At 53.3% G+C, this 11,665-nt stretch overlaps 1 protein-coding gene across 1 annotated transcript in view; it reads right to left on the reverse strand.

Moving 5' to 3' along the window:
• The window catches only part of RASGEF1C (RasGEF domain family member 1C), an 88,682-nt gene extending 82,898 nt beyond the window's left edge, over positions 1-5,784 (reverse strand). Inside the window, exon 1 of the mRNA XM_019469697.2 lies at positions 5,628-5,784. The gene's annotated coding sequence lies outside the window, so the exon portion shown is untranslated. The remainder of the gene's footprint in view (positions 1-5,627) is intronic.
• Positions 5,785-11,665: the final 5,881 nt, after the last annotated feature.

Raw genomic sequence — 11,665 nt, forward strand, 5'->3', positions numbered from 1 at the left:
AACACAATACAACATGTTAACACATGTGGCCAAAGGATGGATGTGTATCATCCATCACCTTCCATGTAACATCCTGGCTGGTGTTGGTTTTATTTTGCGGGGGGGGGGGGGGGGGTGCTAAAGTCAGCATCTCCTGTAACAGGAGAAGTACTAGAGACTTTTTTTACTAACCTCAGGAACAAGGGAAGGAGGCCCATTATACCTAATATTTAATATTAAATGGGAAGGGTGTCAGGTAGCTCAGTCGGTTGAATGTCCAACTTCTGATTTCGACTCAGGTCATTATCTCTCAGTTCTGGAGCTCGAGCCCCACATGGGACTCTGTGCTGACAGTGTGGAGCCTGCTTGGGATTTTCTCTCTCCTTCTGTCTCTGCCCCTCCCCCACTTGTGCTCTCTCCCTCCCTCTCTCTCAATTAATAAATAAAAACTTAACATGTTTTTAAAAAGTTTTTTTAAATGTTTATTTATTTTTGAGAGAGAGACAGAGCGTGAGTGGGGGAGGGGCAGAGAGAGAGGGAGACACGGGATCCGAAGCAGGCTCCAGGCTCCAAGCTGTCAGCACAGAGCCTGACTCGGGGTCGAACTCATGAGCCACGAGATCATGACCTGAGCTGAAGTCATAGGCTTAACCGACTGAGCCACCCAGGTGCCCCAATAAATAAAAACTTAAAAAAAATAAAAAAATATTGAATGGGAGGTATTTAGCCAATTTAATTAGATAAGAGAAAGCAAGTAGATGCATAAAAATCAGTAAAGAAGAAGTCAAACTATTTCAAGTTTCAGATGATAGAATCCCTAAACTCTCTAAAAGGATTAATGCTGAAACTAATAACAAAATAAATTCAGTGAGGTAGGTGCACACAAAACAGCACACATACACACACATACACACACTGACCCATTCTAGACAGGATGGAAGAAAAAAATTATAATAACAACAAACAAAGCCACAACCTCATGAATAAACTTAATAAAAACATGTGAGGAAAACTTCAAAATGCTCCTGAAAGCGGTCTTGAACAAATAAGACTAAATAGTATTTTTTTTTATTAAAAAAAATTTTTTTTAATGTTTATTCATTTTTGAGAGATAGAGCACAAGTTAGGGAGGGGTAGAGAGAGAGGGAGACACAGAATCAGAAGCAGGCTCCAGGTTCTGAGCTGTCAGCACAGAGCCTGACGCGGGGCATGAACTCACGAACTGTGAGATCATGACCTGAGCCCAAGTCAGACGCTCAACCGACTGAGCCACCCAGGCGCCCCAAGACTAAGTAGTCTTGAACACACAGAAAGATGTTCCTTGGTTTTGGATAAGATGGCTCAACTTGATAACGGTGTCAATTACTCTGAAGTTTGTCTGTAAATGTGATATCCCAACAAAAGATAGTGGCCACACGCAGGAATAGCTAGGATGCCCAGACACGGAAGCAGACAGAGGAGGTCTAACTCTACCAGATATTCAAACACAGTAATGGGAGTTGAGTTCAATCTCTCCCTCCTATTGCAACAATTGTGGATGAAGCCCTTCCTTGCCGTTTGCACACACACATGCAACATAATGACGCCTTTACAATGCCCACCATGGGGGACCAGCACATGAAGAGGCAGAGCTAGTGAGACAGACTGGAAAGCCCAGAATTAGGTCCAATGCATTTGGGTGTTTATTATATGACACGGGTGCATTTCAGATCACTGGGGAAAAGACAGCCTCTTCAATACATAGTGCTGGGATAGAGAGACAGACATTTGGAAGAAGATTCAATTGGATCCATGAACCAAACAAGCATTAGAAAACACACGTAGGGATGGGGTGCCTGGGTGGCTCAGTCGGTTAAGCGGCCAACTTCAGCTCAGGTCATGATCTCTCGGTCCGTGAGTTCGAGCCCCGCGTCGGGCTCTGTGCTGACAGCTAGAGCCTGGAGCCTGTTTCAGATTCTGTGTCTCCCTCTCTCTGACCCTCCCCTGTTCATGCTCTGTCTCTCACTGTCTCAAAAATAAATAAAACCTTAAAAAAAAAGAAAAGAAAAGAAAACACACGTAGGGGCGCCTGGCTGGCTCAGTCAGTTAAGCATCCAACTCTTGATTTAAGCTCAGGTCATGATCTCAGGGTTCACGAGTTCAAGCCCCGCATGGGCCTTTGTGTTGACAGCTCAGAGCCTACGTGGGATTCTCTCTCTCCCTCTCTCTCTCTGCCCCTCCCCTGCTCACTCTCTCTCTCTCAAAATAAAAAAACTTAAAAAAAAAACCAAACATGGGTAGATTCCATACAATCAGATATAAGAACAGTCTTTCTAACTAGGATTCAAAATCTAGATGCAATAAAAGAATAATTAAATCAACTATGTGAAAATAGAAAGCTTTTACTGGCAAAACCTGCCATAAACAAAATTTTTAAAAAACTGGGAGCAACACTTGCAAAAAAGATAATAATAATAGATAAAGCACTAATCTATGTATTTAAACAAACTTCAATCCAAGGGGGAAAAAGGACCAAAAATCCAATAGGAAGCGGGCAAAATAGACAGGCAATTGACAGAAAAAATAGTTAAGTGACTTGAAATCGTATACAAAGATGTCCAGTTGCATTCATAATAGAAAGGTAAATTAAAACACACTGAAATATTATTTCCTGGCTCTGAGAGAGGTTGCAGGGGAAACAGACACAGCCATTTACTGCTGGGGAAAGGGGAATTTGGGAGTAGCTAACAAAACAAATACATATTTATTCCTAGGAATTAAAGATACACCTTCACAAATGGAAACAACATGTATGTGAGGCTATCCTTCACCTACTGATTGTAATAACAAAGGCCTGGAACAAACCAAGTGTCCCTCTGCAGGGCACAAGCCTGATACACACAAGTATGATACAGCCACTCCGTAGAGTAGGTCCTTGTACAAAACCAAGAGGAAAGTCTCTATTAACGGTAAGGAGACATTTTTAATTGCAAAAAGCAAGGTGCAAAAGAGATGGATATGTTAATTTTGTGATAACGCATAAATGGACGAATAAACCAGAAACGGTTTTAAGTGGTTACACCCAGTGTAGGAACAAGGAGGAAGAATCAGGGACCGGATTGAGACTTCTTGGTATAGCTTTTTTTTTTTTTGAAATTTTGGCATTGAACCATGTAAATGTTTTACGTACTCAAAAAATAAAATTATATCATAAACACTAAAAAGGAAAAAAAAACCCAAATCTCATGCAAACAGAAATAGCTGAAGCTATTGGTATAAACAAACTGATAACATGCTCACATAGGGCCGACTACACACCCAAAGACATCCTGAACTTGACCTGGTAGGTTTTGGTAAGCAGTGGTTTGGATGTAGTGACTCTAAAACTCTTTGGGATATATTCTAAGACTAAGCAAATGATTACCTATGTTGATGTTTGGGGAGAACCAGGTTCTTACTGTGGGAGGAAGATGAAAATACAAATTTTTAGTTAAAAAACAAAAACCTGATTTCTTGCCTCGGTGCACTGAGAAGGCCTAGAGACAATGACGCCAAGCACTCTGAGCACATTGAAAGTCCAGATACTAGTTTCTGAAGCCCACCCCCCACTCAGAGGTACGGAGGCTTCTTGGAGAAGTGGCTGACTCTAGGTCTGGGTCAAAATACAAGTGAGAGCTGGAACAACGCGCCAAGACCTCTAGGGACATGTCAAAAGGACGCAGAGAGACCAGCCTAAACACCCAGCCCAAGTATCCAGCAACACCCTCTCCTATCTTTGTGAAGTCCCGGCAGGTGCCCTGCTTCCATGGGGAGGTCTGAGAGCAGCGGGGGCCCACTGGGGACATGCCAGGAGTGGGGCAGTTGCTTTAGCCCAAACCAGGCTCCTCTGGCCACTACCGCTGGCAACCCCACCACCTGCAGAAAGCCCCTCCATACTCATGCCCTCCTTGCCCTGTGAGGAGGGAGGAAGCCTCCACGTGGCTGCAGCCCCACTGGGGTGAGGGTGACTCCACATTGGGTTGGTTTGCTCCTCCTCGAAAATCCTTGGTGGACTCCAGCAGCCTCCTCCTTGCTTACTCCCTATCCTGCCCCAAGTCCTCTCTACCCACTTGGGGTGGGGGGGCATCCTTGCAGTACACAAACTGTAATCTCTACCCTCTCCCCTTCCCCCCTCCCACTGGGACTGTGCATCGCACCCAGAGAAAAACCCAAACTTCACAGCTCTGTTCCAGCTCCTTCCACCCACCACCTGTGTCTGCCTCAGGGGCCTCGCATCTGCTGTTCCCTCAGAACTTTTCAGTGGGCTCCCACCTTGTAACTGCATCACAGCTAGTGGTCACTGCTCAGGGACCCTTCCTGATCCTCCCCTTACCAGGCTAAGTCTCAGCCCCCACCCCAGTCTCTCTCTCTGCAATAACTCTGTTTTGTTTTCTTCCTAGCAGGTATCCTCGGCCATGACCTCAGTCTTCAATTACTTGTTCAGCTTCCCTAAGCACTTACTGGGGCTGGGAGCAGACAGCACACAATAGGGACTCAGTGAATGCCCTGGGTGAGGGAGTGGACAACCTCACCCAGGTCACCGGGCATAACGGCTGGAGTATGGCTTCCGTGGTTGGAAAGCCAGCTTTGTCAATTCCTAGTCCTGTGACCTTGAATAAGTCCTGTCACCTCCCCAAACCTTAGTTATTTCCATGGTAAGATGAGGACACAGCTGTTGCCGGCACTCCCCAGGGTGCTTCTTGGGCTACTGAAGCCCAGCAGGTCATTTGCCTCAGGGGCCCAGGAGGCAGGAGGGAAGAGGCTAGGGTGAGCCCCTCCACCACGACCCCAAGCTGCCAAGTCTGCTCTCTCCACACTGCCCCCTATACAGAGCAGAGCATGGGACAGGGTTGGGAGCACACCTCACCACCTCCCCTCCAGGCCTGCCTTTCCCTACCTGAACACAGAGAGGAGTGGACTAGGGGTCCCCTGACCCTGTCCGCTGCCACCGTGTGAGGCACCACTCAGAATCCCAAGCTGACTCCACTGTCCCTGCAGGCTCTCTGATCGTAGCATTGATCCTTTCCTCAATCCGATCCCAGCTTCAGAGACAACACCCTCTTTCTCTCATTCACAAGCAACCGGCAGGTCAGCTGTTCCCATTTCATAGACCGGGAAACTGAGGTCCAGCGCGGGGTGGAGGCCTTGGGTCCAGGCTGGCTTTTTCTGCCACTCTGGTGGCGGCAGGAGGTGGCTGCTCACCCCGAGTGAGTGGCGGGGGGCGTGCAGCAGAGCCAGTCTCTCGCCCCGGCGGGCGGCCGGGGGGGTGTGCCCTCCGCCGGTGGCCTCCCCGCCGCCGCCCTGGCGCACGCACCCTGCAGCCCCCTCCCGCCGTCCCCCCCCCCCCCCCCCCAGCCGCTCCGGCCGCACACTCCCGCGCGCCGCGTCTCCGGGGCCCGCCAACCGGCCGGCCACGCGCACTGTCACCCGCGCGCGCACCTGTGCTCCGGGTCAGGCCCGCGCGTCCCCGCGCCGCGGCCCGAACGCCCGCGGTCCCCGCCCGTTCGCCGCCCCGCACCTCCCGCCTCGGCACCCGCGCCCCGCCGCCGCCCGCAGCCCCTCCCCAGCGCCCGCAGCCCCGCGCCCTTGCCCGCAGCGCTCGTGTTCCGCCCGGCCGCGCCCCCACTCACCGGCTCCCGGCGCGCTAGGACCCAGGGCCCGGCCCATGGACAGCGCCCGTCGCTCTCTCTGCGAGCCGCGGCGCCTCGGACCCGGGGCGCTGCCCGTCGCCCGCTGTCAGCGCGGCTCCCAAGCGCAGCCCGCCGTGCGCTCACGGCCGGCCCCGGAGCAGCGCGGCGCGGCGCCCCCTCGCGGCCACACGGGGAAGTGCGGGCCGCGCGGGCCGCGGGGTGGGGCTGCGGGCGCCCTGGCCAAGCGGCGCCCTTGCAGCTCCTCTCCTGGGGCCTCCGGTTCCGCGGGCCGCCCTGCCCACGCGCCTCTCCTCTGCTCCAAGCCTCAGGGTCAAGGCCGAGCGTCTAGCCCTACGTTCAGGGCCCTCCTTTGCTGCTCACCTCCCACCCCTGTGGCCAAGACCCACTATGAGCATCATTCACTGCGCCTCCGAGCGTGGCTCCTGCTGGACTCTGCACCCGAACTGCCCCTCACTGACTTCCTCACCTGGCAAAGCTCTGGTACCCTAAGACCTTGGTTTACCCCTTTTCCTCATTGTTGGGCTCTGGCCACTCCTCTGGCCTCTCCTCCTTCTGCCATGGCCACTCAACTGTGGTTTGTGTCCCTGAGTCATGTGGGCACAGAGTGGGCATCAAGGGGGTGGGGAAGACTGCATGTAATCCCCCGACTGCCCTCCGTGGGAGAGGGACGGCAGGCCCAAGAACTGGCCGACAGGGAGGGTAGGTCACCACTCTGAGGACGCTGGGTGCTAGAAAGAAAATGGTGTGCTATTTCACTTTTAGAATGGTGGAGAGAACCTGAAGAGGATCTGGTGAAGTTCCTCAACTGGCTCCACCTGGACATTGAAAGCTTCCTGGTTTATTCCAACATAGATGTCAGGACAGTAGTCCTCTGTATCAGTTGTAACCTGACCAATGAGATGTGGCAGCAAACCCAACCCAAACAGCTCAAGCAAAAATAATTTATTGGCTCATGAAGCATTTTTTTTTTTTTTTAAAGCCAGGGCATGCTGCTTTCAGGAATAGCTAGATCCAGGTGCTGAAACAATATGAATAGGAATCTACCTCTCCCATCTCCTAGACCCGCTGTAGCAGAATGGACCCCAGCAGCCTTGGGTTGACACCCTCAGAAAGAGCATACCTGCCTGATAGTTCTGGTGAGAGCCCGGGCTGCCACACACAGGCTCAGAGGAGCCTGGCTCAGGCCATTTCCAGAGACCTGGACAGTGAAGATCACAGGCCTGGGTGTTGCCTCCCTGGAGCTGGGGTGAAGTTAGGTCTGTGTCAACCCTGAGAATGGATGGAGTAGGGCTCTGTCTGCTCCAAGCATGTCTTGAGGGCTGTTTCCAGAATGCTGGACAAGTGAAAACAACAGAGTCCAGCCTGTGGCTTGCGTAGTTGGGGAAACTGAGGCCTGGAGTGAGTGAGCAGGTGCCTGCCTGGGGTGCACACATGTATTAGGGTTGTGGCTTGGTTGGACTGGCAGGGAGGCAACAGGGCCTTGGGACAGGACCAGGCCAGAGGCTGACCCCAGTGAGGCTGATGCCCAAGACCAATGTCAAGAGTCAGGCTGGGGTGAAGAGGCAAGGGGAGACAGAGGCAGGCCGGGGACGACGGCAGGCGCTGGGGCCAATCCTTAGGCTGGTGTGTTTGCTCCAATTCCCACCCCACACCCCTGGCCCTCAGGTGTGTTACCCAGAGGCATGCTGGGGGTCTAGGAAGAGAAGGTTGCAGGAGAGAACTTGTAAGAGCTGGCCCACTCACCTGTGACATGCAGGGGCCAGAGCAGCCATGAGGGACCCTCTAACTGACTGTAGTTGCAGAGAAGCAGGGCAGTCTCTCCCTACCCTGTCCCGTCTCTTTGAGCAAAAGCCTGGGGGTCACTGATGCATGATTGTCCCGCTGAGTGAGGGGTGGGGTGCTGGGAGTCAGGGGACAGGGCCTGGGAGAGCAGCTGAAACCCGAAAGCAAACTTTTCTGTGGCCGCAGTTCATGTCCCAAATGGGTGAGTGGGCGGGGCTCTGCCCTGTGATGAGAGAAGGTGGCCGTGTCCCCTCCCACTGCACAGGAGGTCAGGTCGGTGGTGCCCAGCAGTCCCTTGGGCCGAGTCTTGAGGCCAGCATGGAGTTCTGGCCCAGGGTAGTACTGGCTGCTGGTGTGTATCCGGGCCCCGGGAGAGGTCTGGCCCAGTGTTGGTACCAGGTTTCCCCAGCCCCCTCCTAACTTCTCTGAGAACACACTGTCCAGCAAGGCCCCTTACCCTGCCCCGCCCCACCTACCTTCCTGTTCCCCAGAGTGTGGGTAGCCACACTGCAGGGGTAGCCTCCTGTGAGCTGTCAGCTCAGCTTACCTGCCCCCCACCCCCCCTGAGATATCCAGTGAATACTACCTGAAGCCCTGTGTGTGCCACAGAGAGCCCTGCCCCCTCAGAGCCCACAGTTTAGAGAGGAGACACTGAAAACTAACCACACAAACAGAAGAATAACAAAAGCAATCTTTTCAGAGAGCGCTTAAGTGCCATACATTAATCAGTACAGGGTCAGGTGGTGGAGCGGGGCTGGGACTATTTTGGAGGGGAGGCTCAGGGAAGGACCCCTCTGCCCAGGGCATGTAGGGTTTGGGTTGAGACCTGAATAAGGAGCCAGCCCCACAAAGTCTGTGGGAGGAGCGTCCCGGGTAGAGGGGATAGCAGAAGCAAAGGCCCTGTGGACAGTACATGCTTCTCACCTTTGTGAGGAAGGAAAGAGGCCGGGTGCCTGGATGGGAGAAGAGGGTGGTGGACAGAGCAGGGTCCCAGGTGGAAGGAGGCAAGGCAGGTCGGGGCCTTCTGGGGCATGAGAAGCTGGGATTCTGGCCCAGGGGAGGCGATGTGCTGTCCCCAGGTGTACTGGTCCTGGCACCCATGAGCCCTTTCTGGCACCCCGTGGCCCAGATGGTACCTGTCACACACAAGCAACTCTGAAGCCACCTGAGTTTGCTCCACTAGCCCAGCACTGGGATGGCAGGGCTGGGGTCCTTGTCCCCTGAGGAGGCTGCCCCTGGAGCTGCTGTACTGAGGGTGGGTGAGAGGGAGGGGGTGGTGGGCAGGGGAAGGAGGCTGGGGGAGTCCTGAGAGTTATTGCTGGGGGAGAAGCCACTGGGTGATGGAAAGATGACAAGGATGTGTGAGGGGTGACAGAGGCGCCTGGAGCCTGGCCAGAGTGGACAGGGGGACTTCTGAGACTGTGGGGGCCAGGGCGGCATTTGGAGGACGCCTGGAGGCGGCCAGATTTAGGGTTGCAGGGTCTGGTGTGGCCGTCATGGGTGACAGAAGGAGACACCAGGGTTCCAGTCGCTGCAGACACTCAGCCCCTGGACCCTGGGAGACCTGTCTGCCCCAACTCTTGGCTCAGCCAGAGCAGGTGACTCAGGGAGGAGCCTGACACCAAGAGGGACTGCTGAGCAGTGTCACCAATAACCTCAGAGAATGGTGAGGACAGAACTCTGGGCCCTGGCCCGTGTGTTTATTAGTGTAACTAACTCGTAACTCATCTGTTCTTGGGTCTGGGAAAAATTCTTCAAATTTACTATAAGAGCAAATCTCCAGGAAGAAGTCATCATATTGGCAGCCACTAGTGGGGGGCACTGTTAGGGACTGAATGTGTCCTCCCACCCCCTGCAAATTTACATGTTGAAATCCTAAACACCAAAGTCATGGTGTTACAAAGAGGTGGGCCTTAGGGAGGTTACTAAGTCAAGAAGATGAACCCTCATGGGGTGCTTGAGTGGCTCAGTTGGTTAAGCGTCTAACTTCAGCTCAGGTCATGATCTCATAGTTTATGAGTTCAAGCCCCATGTCGGGATCTGTGCTAACAGCTCAGAGCCTGGAGCCTGCTTCAGATTCTGTGTCTCCCTCTCTCTCTAACCGTCTCCCTCCTTTGCTCATACTCTGTCTCTGTAGCTCTAAAAAACAAATACACATTAAAAAAAAAAAAAAGAAGGTGAACCCTCATGAATGGGATTCATGCCTTTATAAAAGAGACCCTGGGGCACCTGGGTGGTTCAGTCGGTTGAGCATCCAACTTTGACTCAGGTCATGACTTCAGTTCAGGTCATGATCTCACAGTTTTGAGTTCAAGCCCCACATCAGGCTCACTGCTGTCAGCACGGAGCCTGCTTCAGATCCTCTGTCCCCCTCTCTCTGCCCCTCCCCTGCTTGTGCTCTCTCAAAAATAAATAAATAAATATTAAAAAAGAGAGAGAGAGAGAGAAAGACCCCAAAGATTTCCCTTGCCCCTCTGCCTTGTGAGGGCACAGGAAAAAGATGACCATCTATGAACCAAGAAGCAGGCTCCCACCAGAACTCAGTGATACCCACACCCTGATCTTGGACCTCTAGCCTCCAGGACTGTGAAAGAGAAGTTTCTGTTGTTTATAAGCCGCCCAGCCCGTGGTACTTTGCCACAGAGGCCTGACTGAACTGAAACAGTCACATTCGATTATTGTTTATAGACCAGGGCCCTGACTACCCACCGATTCCCACTGGGTGAGGACCCGAGAGAGAGAGTGAGTGTGCACATATGTGTGTGCACTTGTGCTGTGTGTTCCATGTATGTACATGGTGCACGTGTGTGGTGTGTGTGTGTGGCTCGTGTCTGGCATGCACGTGTTGGGGGGACACATGTGGGTTTGATCCCCTGCTGGGTCCTCCAGCACAAGGCTCCAAACAGGGCTGGTCTGAGGACAAGGGCAGGCATTACAGGTGGGGTCCCCCGGGAAGCAGAGCCTGAGACGTTAGTGCAGGTGGTTTATGTGGGTGGGGAGCCGGGGAGGACAGAGAGAGCTAAAGGGGGAGGGGGGACAGCCCACACAGGGTGCATTATTAGGATGGTTCCCATCATGGGTGTCACAGGCCCAAGCTTCAGGGAGCTGCGTAGGAAATGTCTTCACTTCTCCCGCTGGGCAGAGGCTTATCTGTGTCTCCTGACTTCCTGGTGGCTCTTGCATGAAGGCTGAGCAGACTTCACATCTGAAGCAAAATTTCTGAGGCTGAAAAGCAGAGCGTAAGGTGGGCCTCTCCTGGCACATGCACAGAGCTGTCCACCCAGCTCGGAGGTAGGTGAGACTCAGCGCAGGGTGCAACGCTTGCCTGCAACATGTCCCCTGTCTGGGAACCCTCAGGTTCCCTCAGGTGCCACGTAAGGGTCACATGCTCACCCCTCCTCTTCTGCCAGAGTCTCCTGCAGGCAGCACTTCCGCCAGCCTGGGTGGCCACTAGGGGCACCCAGTGTCCCACAGGCGTGCACTGTGGTTCAGAGGAGCCCTTACAGGGTCCCGGAGGCAGCCTAAATCTGCAGGCCTGTGAAACACCTCCTGAGGGTCTTCAGCCTCCAAGCTTGGGGCACAGTTGCAATGTAACGGGCCCGCAGGGTTCTTGGGGGGACTAATGGCATAAACGTCCTGTCTCCTCCAAGTGCTCCTGGCACTTGCCACACCGGAGACCTCACTTGTCCAGGCTGTCAAATGTCCCTGTGCAGAGGCATCACCTGGAACTTGAGGAGAGGCGGTACCCCAAGACCCCCATTGAGACTCGGGTTTGGGGGGTTGAGATGTCCCCCAGTCTGTATGTGTCACAAGAGCCCCAGGTGACACAGATACAGGCAGAAGATGGGGCACACTCTGAGAAGTGCTGATGGCCAGGGGTATAGAGTGATCACCCCATTTGTGGCGGGGAGAGGAGAAGCCACCCAGAGATGTCCACATCCTAATCCTTGGAATCTGCAAATATTTGATCTTATACAGCAAAGGGGACGTGGCAGGTGTGATTCAGTTAGGACTCTGAGACGGGGACCTTATCCTGGATTATCTGGGGGAGCCCATGGATTCGCATGGGTGCTTGAAAGCAGAAGATAGGCAGAAGACTCAGAGAAAGAGATGTGTAGACGGAAGCAGAGTCAGAGAGATGCCAGGCTACTGGCTTGAAAATGGAGGAAAGGGGCCATGAGCCAAGGACTGTAGCCAGCCTCTGGAAGCGGGAAAAGGCAAGGAGCAGATCTTCC

Source organism: Panthera pardus, unplaced genomic scaffold (genome assembly GCF_024362965.1).
Source record: "Panthera pardus isolate Hobbes unplaced genomic scaffold, ASM2436296v1 HiC_scaffold_2, whole genome shotgun sequence".
Lineage (NCBI taxonomy): Eukaryota > Metazoa > Chordata > Mammalia > Carnivora > Felidae > Panthera > Panthera pardus.